The sequence below is a fragment of the Microcebus murinus genome, chromosome X, assembly GCF_040939455.1.
Source record: "Microcebus murinus isolate Inina chromosome X, M.murinus_Inina_mat1.0, whole genome shotgun sequence".
NCBI classification, from domain to species: Eukaryota; Metazoa; Chordata; class Mammalia; order Primates; family Cheirogaleidae; genus Microcebus; species Microcebus murinus.
Genome location: NC_134136.1, coordinates 45106658 through 45126827, shown reverse-complemented (window position 1 = coordinate 45126827; position 20170 = coordinate 45106658). Strand labels below are relative to the sequence as shown.

Sequence of the window (20170 nt, the reverse complement as noted above, 5' to 3'; positions counted from 1 at the left end):
GGGTAATCCTAGCAAAGGAAATGGCATGAGCAGAGGGAGATGTCTTCAGGGAATAGTAAATTAAAGTGGGTAGAGTTAAAGTAAGTGAAAAAGGGCATGGAAAGGGAGGCCATACAGTGTTGTGGTTAAGTGCATAGTCTCTGGAGTCAGACAGATATTGGTTTGAAGCCCAGCTTTGCAATTTACTATGGGATCTTGGGCAAGTTACTCAAGCTAATTTATCCTCTCTTTCCTTAATGTAAAATGGAAATTATAAAATTAATCACATAATAGGATGTTCATATTTAATGAGATAATATCTAAGTGTGTGGCATGGTTCTCTATAATATAACTATCAATCTTGCTGTGTTGCCCAGGCTGGCCTTAAACTCTTGGGCTCAAGTGATTCTCCCACCTTAGTCTCCCAAGTAGCTGGAACTACAGGTGTGCACCACTGTGCCCGATGATACCTATCAATCTCACCAGGCAAAAGACTGAAAGAAATTACACTAAAACATTTATAGTAGCTATTCTTGGATTGAGGGATTATGGGCAATTTTTTTCTATTTTATTCTTTTCTTCTATATGCATTCTCACATCAATAATTACAAAAAAATAACAAGTTTTCTTTCATTTTAAAAATGGGTGAAAGGCAATAGAGGATAATAAGATCAGAAAAACAGATTGAGGCTAGATCATCAAGCACTTTTATGGCAAGGGTTTCAAACTGTTTTTTTTTCTTTCTTTTTTTTTCCACAAAAGCTAGCTCCTTCAGGAATCAAACTACATTTCATTAACTCTAAGGTTCTACACAGAGGTTTAGGGGTTCCACAGATACTTGATTTAAATTTCTACTTTAAAAATGTATGTTGAAATATATATTTTAAAACTGTAATGAATTACATTAAAATATAATACAAAAAATTAACATAGTGGAGGCATTAAAATTAGGCTACCTCTTGACTTATTTTTGTGCCACCAAAATAAAAAATAGAAATAAATTGAATGTTAATGTAAGAATGTAATTCTCCAATCTTTTATTTCAGATTTTTGTGTTTATGAAAAGAGCCTCATTTTCCTCATGGATTAATTTTTTAATACATACATGTAATGATTTTTAACTTATAAAATAAATTAATGTTCATAAAATATCATTTTTGTCTGTTTTATAAATTGGGGTTCTGTGTCAGTTTTTTTTTTTTTTTTTTTTTTTGAGACAGAGTCTCTCTTTGTTGTCCAGGCTAGAGTGAGTGCCATGGCGTCAGCCTAGCTCACAGCAACCTCAAACTCCTGGGCTCGAGCAATCCTTCTGCCTCAGCCTCCTGAGTAGCTGGGACTACAGGCATGCACCACCATGCCCGGCTAATTTTTTATATATATATCAGTTGGCCAATTAATTTCTTTCTATTTATAGTAGAGACGGGGTCTCGCTCTTGCTCAGGCTGATTTTGAACTCCTGACCTTGAGCAATCTGCCCGCCTCGGCCTCCCAGAGAGCTAGGATTACAGGCGTGAGCCACCGCGCCCCGGCCTGTGTCAGATTTTTGTCTAAGAAAGCATTCATCTGTTTTGAAAAGTTAAAAAAGTCTGAAAACCAATATTCTATAGGAAATGGGGGCCTCTGAAAGTTTTGGAGTAGGGAAATGCAAATTTTGGACCTGTGTTTCTGGAAAGTTTATTTGGCAGCAGCGTGAGATATGGATTGAAGTGGAGAGGTAGAGACTAGAATCGTAGGGTCTAAACTAGAGGATCGGGCAGTAGACATCGGGAGGAAAAGATAGATGAGAGAGATGCCGGAGGGGGAATTGACATGACTTAATAGGACTTGACAACTGATTAGGCATGACAGAGGGGCATCAAAATACTGAGGTTTAAAATCCAAGCTCCCCAAATGATGTTAGTGCTGTCCTCTAAGATCCTAGTCGCAGGAAGAGGAGCAGATTTGAGGAGCAAGGGCAGGAGATGATGAGTTCAATTTGGTGTATGTTGAGTCTCACATGTCTGTGGGCAGAAAAGTGGGAGAAATATCCAATCAGCAGTTGGATTTATGGGTCAAGAACAGGGGATTGTTCCAAATGGAAGGTGAAGATGGAGATTTGGGAGTGATGAAGCTCCAAAATTGCTAATGTAAGTGACGAATAGTATAATTACATTATATGTTATTATTTGGGCTAATACTCTTCTCACCAAATGTCATCATCATGCCAATTTAAAAAGTTTTGTTTCATCTTAAATGAAGTAACACAATTGCTCCCAGTCTGTGCTAGGTAGTGAGTTGGTATTGCCCTGGGTACTGTTGTTCCAGCTTATTTATAGAGGTGGAACCTAGGTGGTCCATGTCGGCTTCACCTTGTGGAATTAAGTAGCCCTAAGAGGATCACAGCTGAAGATAATACAGCTACATTCCAAATGTGCCATTGATTAACAAGAGGCTTATGTTTCACTAGTAAAAATATTTATGTAGATGCCAGATTAGTGTGAATTATAGATATCATGCGAAAATCCCAGTGCTGCTAGATAAAATGAATTATTTGCTAACAAAGAGCTGTTACTTAACATATTGTGATATGCTTGCAATTGGAATCTGAAAAACAATAGAATTTTATATTATTTATTTATCCTAATCTTCAGAACTTGTGAAAAACATAATGGAATTTTAGAACTCAAGTGGCCTATAGGTTTCTTCCAGCTTAACTCTTGAATTTAACATACAACCCAAAGCTATACTTGGTAGCAGAGCTCAGAACTCAGGTCAGCCCTGTGTGCTTCCCATACATTGCATTTCATCTAATTCCATTCCTTTAATTTTGAACTACAGTGCAGTAGTCCTCTAATTCAATGGGATTTGAGGCATATAATGGAAATTAACCTTATCTGGAAAAGGATGTTTATGTGTTAAGCAATGGTTGACCTGAGGTGAGATGAGGAACCTGCAACAGGTTCACAACCTTTTATCTTTGTGGACCAGCTACTTCCTTATTTCTCCTCATATATATTTGCATATATAGAACATAGTGGTGAGAGTGTGGATTATTCAAGTGGTAGCTAAATCTGCAAGGAAATGATGCAAGTCTCACATGTCAGAATGTCAAAGTGCTAAAAGTTAAGGGCTGTTTGGTGGGAAAGTGGTAGTCACACTTGGAATGGGTGGAAACGTAAGCAGTGTGGCTGGTCTTCCTCTTTCTTCCCTGACCCTTACTAAGCCTCTTATTTATAACATCCTAGAAATGTTACCTACTTCAAAGTGGTGAATGGAATGCAAGACAAATTTAAGTCAAGAGATAGTCTTATGATGAGAATGAAATTTGCAATTTTGTCTCAAAAAGAGTACTAATTAAAAGAGACCGACTTTTATTAAGGATGCCAGTTAGAAGCAATCAAATAGTATCTTTACACATTTAAAATTTTTAGTATAATCACAGTTAATTTTTCTGTGTCTGTCAACTTTTCTTGTAACACAATTTTAAATTGAATAACAATGAGGCCTTGTAATCCCAAGGTATTTAAAAGAGCTTAAAATCAGAGTTAGATTATGCGATAGTATTAAAATTTTTTTCTGATTTTAAAACTATATACATTGTAGATGTTTTCTGAAACTAAAAAGCAAAACAAATAATCATTGTAGAACACTTTTTAAAAATAGAGAAATATAAAAAAGAAAGTAAAACTAATTTATGATTCTATCCCCCCTTTTTTTGTCCATCGAGGTATTTTGTTTGTATGTATTTATTACATCTCTAGAAAAAAGAATCTCAGAAGTTTCCCTCCTGTGTTTTTGTCTTGCTTCTTCATAGTCCATGATGCAAGCTGAGGTTGTCAGTACAATTAAACCTAACTGACAGGATAGGAGTAGATTATTCTGCCATTTTTCTTATTAAGGCCTGAGCAACAGTACCACCCCCCATCCTCTTTTGTGGTACCTGGTTTTGGGGCTTTTTTTTTTTGGTAGTTAAATGATCCTTTATTGAAATATTTGCCTTTGTACTTCTTAACTAGCTGGGTATTCCATTGTATCACTCTTGATGTCTTCTATGACATCATGAGGGTGGCAACCATCAACACTGCGATCCATATACTTGGCAATACCTGAGATCTCCTGATGGCTCCAGAGTGTTCTCAGGCTACAGATTGGTGCTGCATCTGTTGGGCAACATTGACCATCAAAAGTGATATTTCCACTGTGTTTAATATTTTTCTGTTTCTTTCTGTCTCTTGGTGGTTTCTTGAGGGCTTTGATGATCAGGGCAGAGGCAGAAGGTATCACCTCAATCTAGGTCTGTCTATCTTGAATGGTTAAGTTTCATTGTAATCCTCAGACCCTTCCAGTCACCAGTTGCCTTGGCATGTCATCACCAACCATTTTTCGAGACAGATCCCCAGGGCTGATCTTGGGAGCCAGGGGAGACATGGCACCAACTTTGGCATTGGTGCACCTCAAGTATATGACTTTAATCTCATTGGGGTTAAATTTAGGTGGCATGGTGGAGGCAGCTGGTGTTGGATAAACCTGGATTCAATGTGACTCAAGAAAGCTGCACCTTTGCCTTCTCTGTGCCCAAAACTAAAAGTCTACCTGTTTTTTAATGATGAAATTCATATATAAGAATGATGATTGCTTTAAAAATAATAAATATAGAAATTCACAAAGTAAAATTTTGGGCTAAATTCACAAAGTAGAACTGTGGGCTAATGAAAGTTAAATGATTATAGTTTGGCTTTTAAAGTTCACAGGCCACATATCCCAGGCAGGGAGGAAGGAAACAGACTAGCACAGCAGCCAGCTGGAGAGTTGCTGATCAGCAGGGTGATCAGCTTTGGGGCCCAACAGCTGATAGGACACATTGTCATCATTGAGGCCTCTATGGTGGTAGAACAGCCTGGTTCTGAAATGAATCTCTTAACCTGACTCTCATTCCAAATGAGACTGTCTTCCCATCTCATGTTTAATTTAGTCAGTTGGCATCTATTTATTGAGCAGAACTGAGGCAGGCATTTAGGATAAAGAAAGCATCATAATAGGGCATGTTCCCTGCTTTTATGGAGATTAAAGACTAGTGGTGGTGACAAACAGTAAATAATCACACCAATAAATAGAGTCATTGTATAGCTGTATTTCTATGATTTCCATTCTGAACACTCTTCTTTTTATGTAATTAAAATACTGAAAGTTATATTTTGCCTACATAACCTATTATATATAGGATATTCCTATGCACACAAAACATTTATATACAAGGTAGTACTCATAAACCATCTATATAATGACTTATGGGGTATTTAAGTGATTGTTAATGGTAATCTGGACTCTATCTTTACTTCATATGCTGCTTTTGGAACCTATCCCCTTGGTGAGCTGGAGTTTCATTGAGATAATGATTGTGAGGAAAGAATACAAGGTACTAAGAGACAAAGTAACCCAAGGACCCTGTTTATATTGGGGAAGCAGCAAAGTCTCACTGTTTTCACTCTTTGCCAATCCCTTTGTAGAATCTCAGAGACCTTGATTAGGTCACTACCAAGAATGGGAACAATTGTCTTAATATGTAGCTTCAAAGCAGCAGTTCCTGTCTGGGGAAAAATAAGGTAGGAATGGGAAATTGAAGAGATATCTCAGACAGTGATCCTGAACTAGTTTAGAAGTATTCAACCCCACTCTTTGCACAAAGCTGCTCTTTGTTTCATGTCTGATTTCTTCTACATGAATAATTCCCATTCTTGTGTTCAGATACAACAATCCAGCATTCATTGTCATGATAAAAATAGAAAACGACAGGCATTGATTTTTTTTTCATAGTAATTAGTCCAAGTCTGTTTTCTAATTCCTTGAGCACATACAAGCAAAATAGGCAGGGCAGTAATATGGAAGAGAGTGCCTCATGCATTTAATGGGAAACAGTTGTTTTGACAATCAGGAATGATGAAGGATACTGTTTTGCAGAGAGTAATTTTTTCCATTTCAGTTTTAATTTTTCCTTATATGTAAAGAAACATCTTCTGCTAAGAAGATCAGATTTTATATAGTTAAAAGAACAGTAACAACTTTATCGAGCATTCCTTATCTCTTTTCAGGCTTGCCAGTTAAGGGACCATTTCTCAATCCCGTCTATTTTAATTGTACCAAAAGGACATGATAAGATCAATTACAGACTGGGCGCAGTGGCTCACACCTGTAATTCCAGCACTTTGGGAGGCTGAGGCGATAGGACTGTTTGATGACAGGAGTTCGAGACCAGCTTGAGCAAAACTGAGACCCCCATCTCTACAAAAAATAGAAAAATTAGCTGGCCGTTGTGCTGTGCGCCTGTAGTTACAACTACTCAGGAGGCTGAGGCAGGAGGATAACTTGAGTCCAGGAGTTTGAACTATGTTGAGGCCACTGCACTCCAGCCTGGGCAACAGAGCGAGACCCTGTCTCAAAAAAAATCAATTATTAATACAGCATTTTTGTAAACACTAAGATGTTTTAGGATGATAAAGTACTACTGTTCTTCATTGATTTCACAACTATTTATTGAGGGACTACTCTTCACCAGACACTGTCCTAGATGCTGGGAAAAATACAGAGAACAAGTTAGGCATAGTCCAAGTCCTGAACCTCCTGGAACTTACTTACATTCCAGAGGTGCTTATAATCAGTACCCAAGGGTGTGGGATAAGTTATGGAGATTTTGCGTATCATCTACATAACCCATCTTTAAAAATGCCATTCAAACATTATTTCCTCCAGTAAGTGTTCCCTCCCACCATGAAGTGTGCACATTTGCACCACAGGACTTATTTCACTGTAGTGGGGTAGGCCCTGGTTTACCTACCTCTGTTACATTGTCAGCACCTGAAAGGCAGGGGGCATATCCCATGATCTCCTTGGTATCTATGATGCCTGCCTTGCACACAGTATGAACTTAATTAATGTTTGTAGTAATGAATCTATTAATGTGTGGTGATTAACCTTAACTCTGAAATCATAGATTATCAGTCCAGAGCCATAAAATAGGAAGTGATATCCACGATTATATAGTATAGCCTCCCTTTACATTTAAGGAATTTGAGTCCCACTGATGTGCCATGTGACACTGGCCCTAGCAAATCATCATTTTCTGTTTAGTATTCTCCATGATAAACTGGAGATAAGAGAATTTTAGAACTGAAAGAAAGTTCACAAAGGTTCCGTCGTCCAAACACTTCATTTGAGAGGTGAATAAATTGAGGCCCAGAAAGATGAAGCATCTTATTTAGTCTCACAGCAAGTTCATAGCAGAAAAGTTCATAGCAGAACCAAATCAAGGTCTTCTGGCACCCATAATAATTCTCCTTTCACAATCCCATGTTCTTTCTCACTGTAAATCTTTTTTTTTTTTTTTTTTTTGAGACAGGGAGACAGGGTTTCACTCTATCACCCAGGCTGTAGTGCAGTGGCATCATCATAACTCACTGCAGCCTCAAATTCCCAGGCTCCAGCAATCCTCCCGCCTTAACATCCCAAGTAGTTGGGACTACAGGTGCTGCCACCACACCTGGCTAATTACTATTTTTTTAGAGACCGGATTCTGCTGTGTTGCCCGGGCTGATCTCTAACTCCTGTGATCAAGTGATCCTCCCACCTCGACTTCCCAAAGTGTTGGAATTACAGGTGTGAATCACTGTGTCCAGCTGTAAACCTTAATATTGTCACAAGATTGCTGTGAGTTACATGGGAATAATGGTTATGGATACTGTGGTTGGAGTATAAATTAGCGCTACCAATTTGGAAAACACTTTGGCATAATCTAATAACGATGCACATCTCTTGTGACCCAGTGGTTCAACTCTGAGGAACACTCCCTAGAAATTCTTGTACATGTACATAAAGGGGCAGCTTTGTTAAAAATAGTAAAAAAGGAGAAATAAACAGCTCCAATATTCAATGTTAATGTCCATTGACCGAGAATGGATGAATAAATTGAAGCATAAACAGAAAATGGAATATGATATACCAAAGAAAACAAATCTCATAAACATCATATTAAGTGAAAAAAAGCAAGTCTAGAATATTTCATACAGTATAACATCATCTAAAGAAAGTTTAGTTATGAGCAAAGCTAAGCAATATATGCGGTAAAGCAATAAATAGTAGTAAAGAAATGATAAATACAAAATACTAAAAGGCCTAATGTAACATCAATATTTATCCCAAAGCAAATATCATTATTATAGAATGAACTTGTGAGATATAAGAAAAATCTGAAACTTCATTTTAAAAATTTATTATTGCTATACTTCCATTAAACATTTAGTATTCAAATTTTTTCAGTTTTGCATTCAGTATAAGAACAATGATTTTTTTTTTAAACACTGCTAGGTTGCTACTGCGGACACTGAACTACACACTTGTGAAACTAAACAGATGGTTACTGTCAAATAAAGTCAGTACAGAAACAAGCTATTTTTAGAGCATTTCAATTTTCTTTAGTATTTTCTTCTTTATTATACTCTTTATATTCTCTATTATGTAGAGGATTAAAGGTGATTCATCATAGATGTAGTTATAACTGATTTTGGAGTTTTTCCTCCTTGTGAAATTTTGAGGTGACAATGCTGATATTCCATTTTTAATTCAGCCTCACAAAATATACAGAATTCTCAAATAGGACTTTTCCTTGAAAGGCTTATTTATGGCCTAAATAGAATTAGATACCTGAAAGTTAAATTCAGTCCTTAAAGTTGATGTTACTTCATATTAGAAGCACAAGTAAATCAAACAATTTAAAAATATCAGAATTATTATCTAATCTAATTTATGCTATTTGGTCTGGTATTATTATTTAATTTTTATAAACATTTATTCACTCAAGGTTATATAATTTTTCATATAGTTATCTAGTAAACATCCTCTTCTTTAATATTTTATTAATTCTAAATTTATTTCCCTGTTTATTTAACTATTTGATGTGTATAGACATTGTGCTTGTACACAAATTTAACAGCTTCATCAATCATTATTTATTAGTGCAGCATTTTACTCTTGCAATGGTAGGTGTATATTTATGCTCTAAGTGACTGAGAATTTTAACATACAGAGAACATTAAGGCAATTTTAAGTACAAGTATTATCTAGAATGCTTACTTATATTTGAAACTGAATATTTTGATATTAATAATAATTCCAAATGCTATGCCTTCATTATACATAAGTTTAGGAAAGCCAACATAATGTTGATGTAGGCATTGGCTATTCAGTCTTCCAAAGAGGCCATATCCAAAATGAAATAATAGATTTGGCCTGAATACAGAGGCCAAAACCAGACCTCCATCATGTCTTTGATGGACAGTGGGTTTACAGGTATTATAGCTATATTTCACAATTTGCATATACATTCCAGACATTCTTTTGTATGTATCTCATATTTAATAATTGAAAATCATAATGATCTGGAGATATTTTGAAAAATAAGAATATCATGTAAGGATAGTCCAAGTTGTAGCCTATGCCTGCTACTCCTCCTCTGTTCTTCACATGTCTAAACAATTTCTTTCAAGGGGCCTGATCCACCATGACTTCTCACATGTGGATTGAGTGCTCCCACATGTTACTCACATCTGGGACTAGATGTCCCCCCATGGCAGCAGTGGCCCGACTTAGCAACATTCACACTCAGGCTGTGATGTGGTTAAGACTTACTCAGTTTTTCTTTGGGCACCACATATGCCCCTGGCAGACATACAGATAGGCATATGGACATTAATAGACACTCCCTTGCTGCAAATTATTCCTAAGAAGATTTAATGATATAAGCATATTAACAGTTAATAGCTTAAACACCATTCATATTTACAGTGACCTCCCTGGAAGTAAAAGAAAATTTATGCAGGAATTGGTTGATTATCTTTGAGAAACATATCAATGTCTGCCTGCTTGTGTTTATGGGCACAAAGACATAAAGAACAAGATAATCAACTTTATGAGGCAAACAATGACATGCCACATCCTTTTATGTTTTTGTTTTAGTATTGGGGGCTTATGACAAGAGAAGTTTTCTTTTCATGGTTGATCAACTGATTTAGCAACTAACAAGTGATGAGGGGACCTTTTTTTGAGAATTTTCTATGGCCCAAGAACTTAAATGTACTCACTGGTAATAGGAAGAGTCAATGAGAATATTTTATTGGTATTATTAGAAGTAAGGATTACTAGAAATACTAGAAGTAGAAATATTATTAGAACAAAGGAGGAGGGGTAATTATCTCATTACAGAGATGGTTGAATGAGTGGTATGAGAGTATAGGTGTTGGACTCAAAAGACTCTGGAGTTGAGTCTTGGCTTTGCCACTTAAGTAGCTGTGAGAACCGGGACAAGTCACGTAATGTCTCTGAGCTTTCATTTTTTTCTTCTATGACTTGGGGTTTAGAATGGAGCCTATTTCATAGCATTATGAAGACTGAATGAGATCATTCCTATAGAGTATTTACCATGTTGCCTGGTACAAATGCACTCAATAAATGTTATAAATGGCATTTTGTTATTATAGAAGCTGAATTATTACCTGATATCTGTAAGCTTTATTTATGGATGTCTTATGATATTTGTTATTATCTATCTTGTTTCTGAGTTATTTACATAAAGGCTAAACTACTAAACTAAGCTTCTTGAGAGAAGATTTTTTTTAAGACAGAGTCTCACTCTGTTGCCCGGGCTAGAGTGCCGTGGTGTCAGCCTAGCTCACAACAACCTCAAACTCTTGTGCTCAAGCAATCCTTCTGCCTCAGCCTCCCAAGTAGCTGGGACTATAGGCATGTGCCACCATGCCCAGCTAATTTTTTCTATATATTTTTAGTTGTCCAGCTAATTTCATTGTATTTTTAGTAGAGACGGCATATTATTCTTGCTCAGGCTGGTCTGGAACTCATGAGGTCAAACAATCTTCCCACCTTGGCCTCCCAGAGTGCTAGGATTACAGGCATGAGAGGAGATTGCTTATCTGATTCATACTCTATAGGGCCTAGCACCGTGAGGTAGTACGAAGTCATACTAGAACAGTAGGCTAAAACAGTAGCTTTCAAGCATGTTTGACCATGGCTCAGAGCAAGAGATATATTTTACATCCTAACCCAATGCATACACACATAATTGAATTGAGAACATTTTGCAAGACAAACCTTACTATGTGCAATGCACTCTGATATTTTCTTTTTTATTCTGTTTCATTCCATTAAATAAAGCCTCATCTTGACCCATGAACTTGATTTCAAAATTCGTTAATGAGTCTCAAACTGTGGTTTGAAAATCCCTGGGCTAGTCCATGAATCAACTCTTGATCTCCCCAGCAGGGGCATAGTTAGTAGGAAGCTAACAGAAATGCTGAGCAAGAGGCAAATGGCAGCTGCTTTCAGGACAGCGAGGGACCAACTCTAAATAGTAGAGATGAGTATGGGGAGAAGAGACCTTTGAGTTGGAAATGCTGACTTTTGAAGGTGAAAGCATCCAGTACAGAAATGGTTCATACCCGAAGTTATATCTAAAAACTTTAAAAGGAAAAAAAGATAGGATTAGGGATCAATTCCCTGGAATTGGCGTTTGTAGGACAGAGAGCCAGGTGGGTATGGATCTCTCTTTTGCCCCAGGCACCAGTCTTTGGTTTAGGAACAGGGAATGAGGAATAATGACAGAACAACTTTGTAGATACAAGACACCATCCCAGCACATGGCAGTGACTTGGTTTCCCAGTGGGTAGAAAAGGCAACCCACTGGAAGTGCCTGGCTTCCCTGCTGTTCTATTGAGTTAGGCAAAATAATCACTGTTCCTAAACTCTTCTAGTTTGTAGAACTGGCCTTTATTGTTTGCTGGAGAATGATAAGACAGTAGGAAACTAGTTAAATGCTCGTTTTATTCGTAACCAGCCTGAGCAAGAGCGAGACCCTGTCTCTACTATAAATAGAAAGAAATTAATTGGCCAACTAATATATATAGAAAAAATTAGCCAGGCATGGTGGCGCATGCCTATAGTCCCAGCTACTGGGGAGGCTGAGGCAGTAGGATTGCTTGAGCCCAGGAGTTTGAGGTTGCTGTGAGCTAGGCTGACGCCATGGCACTCACTCTAGCCTGGACAACAAAGTGAGACTCTGTCTCAAAAAAAAAAAAAAAAATGCTCATTTTACATAGCCAGAATGGGGGCTCAGACTGAGACAGGAAATGAAGCAAAACTTAGCAAATTGAAGGCACACAGTATTTGTGAAGGCCTATATGGAGTGGGGCACTTTAAAAATTATAGTTGTTTCAAGTTACAATTAAGATGGGCTACCAAGGGTTACTATGGCTTATGCTGTAACTATATCTCAAGTGGTTAGTGGAATTATTAGTAGAGAAAAAACTTTTTTCCTTGAATTTAATATGTGCTCATTATATGAAGTGCTTCTGGATGACAATGATAAGCAATGATCACATCTGTCAGTGGCATATAAAAAAACCAAAACTGTGTTTTAAATCATGAGAGAGAAGAGTCTGAGCTTTGAGAGTGCCCACAGTTGTTGGGGGTGTGGGTGATGACAGGGGAGGAAGAAAAGGGAGAAAAAAGGGAGTCATTGATGGTGAGTGATGTTAAGAAAATGGATAGAGGAGGAAGAGGCTGTCAACTCATCAGCCTAAGAATTTGTAAAATATACAAATGTTTTTATAGAAATTGATACATTTTAGAGGGATTCTAATCCCACTAAATTCTTCCAATATGATACCAGAAGTTCTAGCCAGGGAAGTTAGGCAAGAAAAAGAAATAAAAGGCATCAAAAATTGGAAAGGAAGAGGTAAAATTATCTCTGTTCACACAGATAACAGGCATGTGAAAAGATGCTCAACATCATTAATCATTAGAGAAATGCAAATAAAAACCACAATGAGATGCTACCTCACATCCATTAGGATGACTGCTATAAAAAACAAAACAAAAACGAAAAATAATAAATATTAGTGAAGATGTGAAGAAACATATAGTCTTTGTGCACTGTTGGTGGAAGTGTAAAATGGTGCAGCTTCCATGGGAAACAGTATGGCAGTTCATCAAAAAATTAAAAATAGAATTACTATATGATTCAGCAATCCCATTTCTGGCTATATATCCAAAAGAATTGAAAGTAGGGTCTCAAAAGAGATATTTGCATACTCATGTCTATAGAAGCTGTTCATAATAGCCAAGAGGTGGAAGCAACCCAAATTACCATCAATGAATGAATGGATAAAGAAAATGTGGTATATATACACAGTGGAATACTATTTGGCCTTATAAAAGAAGGAAATCCTGTTATTTGTTGCAACATAGGTGAACCTTGAGGACATTATGCTAAGTGAAACAAGCCAGTCATATTTTATTTATTTTTTTTGTTTATTTATTTTTCACATGGTTGTCAGTGTGCATGAAATAAGCCCATCATAGAAAGACAAATGCTGTATGATTCCACTGACATGAAATATATAAAGTAGTCAAATTTATAGAAACAGAACATAGAGTGATGGTTGCTAGGGCCTGGAAGAAGGGGAAAAAGGGGAGTTCTTGTTTAATAGGTATAGAATTTCAGTTTTGCAAGATGAAAAATTTTTTAGATTGGTTGCACAACAATGTGAATATACTTAACACTACTGAACTGTACACTTAAAAATGGTTAAGATGATAAATTTGATATTATATGTTCTTTTCCACAATTAAAATTTAAAAAAAAATCAAATAGAACTTAGACATTATCTATTTTAATTCCCTTTCTTTGTAAATGCTAAACTGAATCTCAGAATTAGGGAGGCAAACTGCTTAATGGCATATAGCTACTCTGTCAAGACTTAGGATTTCGGAACAACATAGTAATGAAAAATGTTTCTGTTCATGCATATTAGAATGTGTGTGTGTTTGCCCTAGGAAAACATTTTTTTAGTTAAGTCTCAGTGTTGATTTTGTTCTTCTAAAAAGTCATTTATAACAAAATCTTAAAACTATAAGTCTCATGTAAAAATCAAAAAGAAAGTCAAAAACAAACAGAAACCACCCAATCCATGTCCTATTTGCACCTTTAATTTGGTTTTACATTTCTTTCAAGATGAAAACAAATAAACAAAAAATATCTTTTCAACATAGCTAGATTTTGTTATGTTCTCTTATGTAAACCAAATTTAGGTTTTTTCCAATGAATTTTGTGGGCTTAGATTCCTTAGGGAAAAAACTCTCTGACATCAGCAACTTTGGATTCAAATCTGAGGCTCTTAGCTTGAATGTTTGCTTTATTATAACTTCTATGATGTGAGCACTAGACTCAGAAAAGTGCATTAGCTGCTCAATTTTTAAAAAGGGTCCTTATTAAATATTTCTCCTTTCTTCCAGATTTTTCTTTTCCTATTAAAAATAGCTTAGGAGTAATTAAAAATCTCAAAAGTGAAAGACTATTAAATGCAACCATGCATGTATGTATGTGCACATACCAGAATAAATTTAAAGTCCTGTTTAGTTGTCCCATCCTGATTCAGTGAATTCAACAACCCTCTCTCTTCCATCCTGATTTTCCAATTAGTTTAAACCCCTCCTTTTCCTATCCTGTTTTCCTTTAAACACTATTTTGGTTTAAGAAGTTTAGCTTCCACAGCCTCATAACTGTTTAAGGCCCAGAACATTTAACAATGTCCTCTGCAGACTTAGGATTTCAATTTTCAATTTTTTTGCTTCCATTTGATCCTTATGCACAAGTTAGGTTCATTCATTTTTGCATTCATTTAGTCTGTCAATTTGCTGAGTGCTTATTATGTGCTCGACATGTGTTTCAAGCTGCTGAGGTAGCAGCAAACAGAAACAGATTCCTTACTGTCACAAAACTCACAATTCAGGTAGGTGAAGTAGAAACTAAACCTATAATTACACAAAGAAATAAAAAAAATGACCATCATAATATATTCAATACAGAAGAGGTATGTGGCAGTTTTAGTGTCTTATAAATCTTTGGCAGGTTGGAAAAGCATTTGTTGGGGAAGTGAGTCTTTAGCTGAGAACTGAGGGATAAGGTGCAGTTAGGAAAAAGAAATGGGAGTGTTTTAAGCAGGCACAACAAGGGCTCGGGGTGGGAGTTGAGTGTCAGGGAGTAAGAGAAAGCCAATAGACTAGTAGGAAGGTGAGAGTACAATGGGAAATTCAGTTGTGGTTTCATGCTACAGAAATGCATGCACTACCTTGTTCTAGAATATGTTAAGGAGTTTTGACTTTATCCTAAATGCAATGGGAATCCATTAGAGGGTACTGTGGGTGCTTGTGTGTAGTGGTGGTGGGAAGGATATGATCATATTCATTTTGGAAAATGCCACTTTGGCACAGTGTCCACACTGTGAAAGAAGAGGGGAAGACAAGTGTGAATGCGGATAAAAATTTAAAAGCTATCATTTATGTAGCACTTACTGTGTGTTAAGCATTGTTCTATATGATTTTACACATATTGTATTGAATCTTCGTAGCAATCCTATAAGATAGCTACTGTTATTATCACCACTTAACCTATAAGGAAATTGAAGCTCAGAGAAATGAAGAGACTTGCCCAAAATTACACAGCTGAATTGTGGCAGAGTCGAGATTCTATGTCAGGAAGATGTTCCAGTAGTCAAGGCCAGAGGTGATGGTGTCTTGGACAAGGCTAGCAGTGATGGAGAGAAACGAACAAATGAAAGAGATATTTAGCAGGTAAAATTGCCAGTAATTCATGGTAATTTGGACATGGGGCAGGGGTAGAGAGAAATGCTAAAAAAGGTGTCTAAATGGCTTAACTGAGTGGTTGGTGCTACTACTGAGCTAGGGAACATTGAAAGACAATAAAAGGAACTTTCAAGAGACAGAGAAGGAGTGGTCAGAGAGGTAGTAGGCATGGAGGTGGGGTTGGGGGAAGGATTCAACAAGAAGTGATGGTCAGTAGCATGACTGCTGCTCAGGATTTTCTGGTCAACTTGATTACTGCAAGTTCTGTTGCATTTGCTGTGGTGTAATAATTCTCAAGGGATTGGCCCAATTTGTCATGTTCTCCAGGGTGCCAAACTTAACATGTCCCTTGATTTGGACGTCTAAGCTGCCTGATATTTTTGAATGAAATTGTCATCAGGTGCTGCCTATTTCATAACCTCATTGCTTTACTTCCTCCATAGGCAGGGGCTACCTCATCACCCACCTACAGATTCAACCCCACCTGTGTGCCTGGACAAATCCTGATTTTATTTTATTTTGAGACAGTGCCTCACTCTGTTGCCCAGGCTAGAGTTCAGTGGTGTCATCATAGCTGTCTACAGCCTCAAACTCCTGGGCTCTTGTGATCCTCCTGCCTCAGCCTCCTGAGGCTGAGGACTGCAGCCTTGTGACACCACACCTGGCTAATTTTTTTATTTTTTGTAGGGACAGGGTCTCTCTATGTTGCTCGGGCTAGTCTTGAAGTCTGGGGCTTAGGTGATCCTCCTGCCTCAGGCCCCCAAAGTGCTGGGATTACAGGGGTGGGCCACTGTGCCCAGCCTCAATCCTGATTTTAGACAAGTAAAAGGCAGTTCCAGCCTAACCATCTGGGTTTCTGTATTCAGTTATCATTATTGTTTTAACCTTGTTTCCCATGTCTAAAAACTGGGCTTATTTGCCTTCTTCCATGTAGCTGAGTCCTTGTTTCTTCCAGATGAGATAGAGGTTATGAAAATGCTTTGAAAATGATAGAACTTAATAAATGTAAAGCATTTAGCATAGGGAATGAGTACACAGTAGATTTTCAATAAATAGTACCTGTTGCTACCTGGACCATAGTCTTGATTACTATAGGTCAAACAAACCAAGTCACTTGAGGAGTAGAGCTGAGTTGCAGTATCTTTTCAAGGAGAGATATATTCCCGTCATCTGGAGATCCTTCTTGTTCTGCTCTTAACAGGGTGCCACTCTCTCAGATTTGCCACTTAGACTAGTCTGTGCCTCTTCCCAACCTGGTCCTTAGGGTGAAATATTTGAAAAGAGCACGGAGCCTAGAGTGAACCAGATCTGGTTTTGAATCCTGACTCCGTGCCTTTAGGTAGGGTACTTAACCTTTCAGAGCTTCTAGTTTCCTCATCCGTAAAATCTTGAATACCTCCTACCCCTTGGAGGATTAAAGAAAATATCTAAAGGTGACTGGTATTCACTAAATATAAGCATCTTTTTCTTTCCTTCCTTCTTCCATGTGCCACATCTTAGCTGTTCTAAGGTTATTAAACTTCTGGAGCAGTTTCTTACTTTAGTATCACAGAGAAACCCCATGGCTTACCCATTGGTACACTCTTTCATATATTTTATTCCAGTGCATGCTAATGTGCCATATTAGCTTTCAGACCACCAGAATTGTCTGTAAATATTTTTAATAGCTCAGTTATTATTAACTGAGAACTTACTATGTGCAAGGAACCACAGGAAATATTAATCCACTCCATGCCTAACTCTTTACCTTGGGCTGACCATTCTTTTCAAGACATCCTTGCTTGCCTGTAAAGCCAGCCCCAATAGCTAGCAGGCATTCCAAGTAATTACTGTGGCTTCTTTGCGCCTAATTATTCCTGATTTGATTTTGCTTGATCTTGCCTCCCTGGTTCTCTGCTTTGGCTGTGTACTCTGATTTAGATCATTCCTACCTCTGACCCCTTCTGGATTTGATCTTTTCCCTAACATTTCCCCTGGCATTTGGACTTTGGCTAGTTGGCATGGTTTGTAGCTTAGCTTACTCCTTTGGCCCTGGAGTTTCCTATTGCCTCAGGTGAGAGTACTTCCTGCTTCATGGGCTCTTCAAGCCTTCTTAAACCTGAACTCTGTCCAGCTAAACTAGCCAAGGTGAGGATGGGGTGAGAGTAGGGGAGTGCTGAACAACAAGAATTATGTGGTTTTCTGCCCTTAGAAAGTTCACAATCCTTTTAGGGAAAATAAAGACATCAACACTGGAAAAAAATCAAAATGTGTGTTAAGTATCAAATAATTAAATCCAAGTTAATTTCTTCCAACTGCTTGCTGACCAAGACCAGTAAAAAAAAAATCCAAGTTAATGTTAAAATTGTCATCTTGAATATTTAAAAATATACATTAGCCAAAAAAATGTGTCAAAGGTACCCAATTTAAAAACTAGGTACTCTTGGACAATCTGGTTTAATATGCTATACAAATGTTTTATAAAACAATTTTATGGATCACTTTAAAACATCCTTTTTGCAGTTCATTTTTCTGTTAAGATTATAATTTTTGAGTATGTGATTCTATTACAAAGCATGTCCCTTCATGGTAGAATTAAAGTAATTGAGATTTATTATTAGATGTATTATGTCTGTATTGTTTGTAGTGTATACATCCCAGTTTTGTTCTAGAAGATGTAGCTGAATCCACACTCAAATCGGGATGTACTTGGTTCTATGGAAAATATGATATTCAGGAATCTGACCTTGCAGAATGGATAAATGAGATTGTGCAAATTCTAATTGGATCATTCGCTTTTACTTTTTTTCCTTTTCATCTACTGCCATAAGCTGTGCAAGCTGGCATAGGCTAGTGGGTAAGGGATAGAACCCGAAAAAGGATAGGAAGAAATAGGAGAACTGTCTGTATACTGGCTTCCAAGGATGAGGAAATTGAAAGAGAGTGGGTGCTTGGGGAGAAAGCTTTCCAAATAGTGTCTAAAGCAGCAGTCTCCAACTTTTTTGGCACCAGGGACTGGTTTCATGAAAGGCAATTTTTTCCATGGGCCGGGGCAGGGAGGATGGTTTCACGATGATTGAAATGCATTACATTTATTGTGCACTTTATTTCTATTATTATTACATTGTTAACCTCTCTGATAATGATAGTCTGTATTTTCAACTGCTCTGCAGTGCTAGCATCACTGCCTCAACTCCACCTCAGATCATCAGGCATTAGATTCTCATAAGGAGCCCATAATCTAGATGCCTCACATGCATAGTTTACAGCAGGGTTTGAGCTCCTATGAGAATCTAATGCCACTGCTGATCTCACAGGAGGCAAAGCTCAGGTGGTGGGTGATTCAAGCAATGGGGACCAGCTGTAAATACAGATGAAGCTTCGCTCCCTCACCTGCTGCTCACCTCCTGCTGTGCAGCCTGGCTCCTAACAGGCTACTGACTGGTACCCGTCTGTGGCCTGGAGTTTGGGGACTACAGTTCTAAAGGACACAGCAAACTAACCCTAAGAAACATCCATGTGGTAATGTTTGGAGTTAGGCAGATAATTGCTATTGGCAGGTTGAAGAAGCTCCAGTTCATGGGGGAAAGTGAGTATTTGGGCTCCAGTCAAGTAAGCTGGAGTTCAGAGCAAGGATTGAACCTCAAATTGAGGAATTGGAGTGAAAATGAAGAATCCAAAGCAGGAGGCCACTTTTCAAGATTGAACAAACCCAGTGGGGGTTAGAATGATAACTTGGTGTGAGTATGCTCAGACTTCAGGTCTACTAGTTTAAGAAAAGCAAGACTTATTTGACCACAAATCCTCCAGGTCTCAAGCCTAGGGTAGCTGAATCTACACTTATTGGGTTATTATATGCCTTTGTTTGGATTGCCTCAAGGACTAGCAGGGCTGAGCTACAGGTGGAAAGAAATTAGTGCATGAAGCCCTGTGAGGCTTCTACCTATAAACCTTCTATTTATGTACCACTTTGCAGGAACATCTTTATCACTCAAGAAATGTTTATTGGTAATTGGTTGTTGTGATGGTTAATTTTATGTGTCAACTTGGCAGGCTATGGCACCCAGATATTTGGTCAAACATTATTATAGATGTTGCTGTGTAGGTTTTATTTTTAAATGAAATTAACATTCAAATCAGTAGATTTTGAGTAAAGCAGATTATCTTCTATAATGTGGGTGGGCCTCATCAAATCACTTAAAGGCCTTAACAGAACAAAGAATTACTGTAACCCTACCAAGAAGGAGAAATTCTGCCAGTGGACTGCCTTCTGCCTGCTCTTCCATATTAACTCTTCCTTAGTTCTCCAGCCTGTCCTCCTCCATAATCACGGGAGCAAATTCCTTAAAATAAGGAATTTAGGAATCTCTACTTCCTCCTCCTCATCTCCCTTTTCTTCCCTCCCTCTATCTCTCCTCTTCCTCCCCTATTGGTTATATTTCTCTGGAGAACCCTGACTAACACAGTTGTCTAAGATAAGTTTACTTGAATTCTACTCCAATGAAGCAAGATCACTTGCTTATGTTGT

General features: G+C 37.6%; 1 pseudogene; it reads right to left on the bottom strand.

The window, feature by feature from the left end:
• Positions 1 to 3966: 3966 nt before the first annotated feature.
• Positions 3967 to 4458, bottom strand: LOC105885781 (large ribosomal subunit protein uL11-like; annotated as a pseudogene).
• Between the last annotated feature and the right edge of the window lie 15712 nt (positions 4459 to 20170).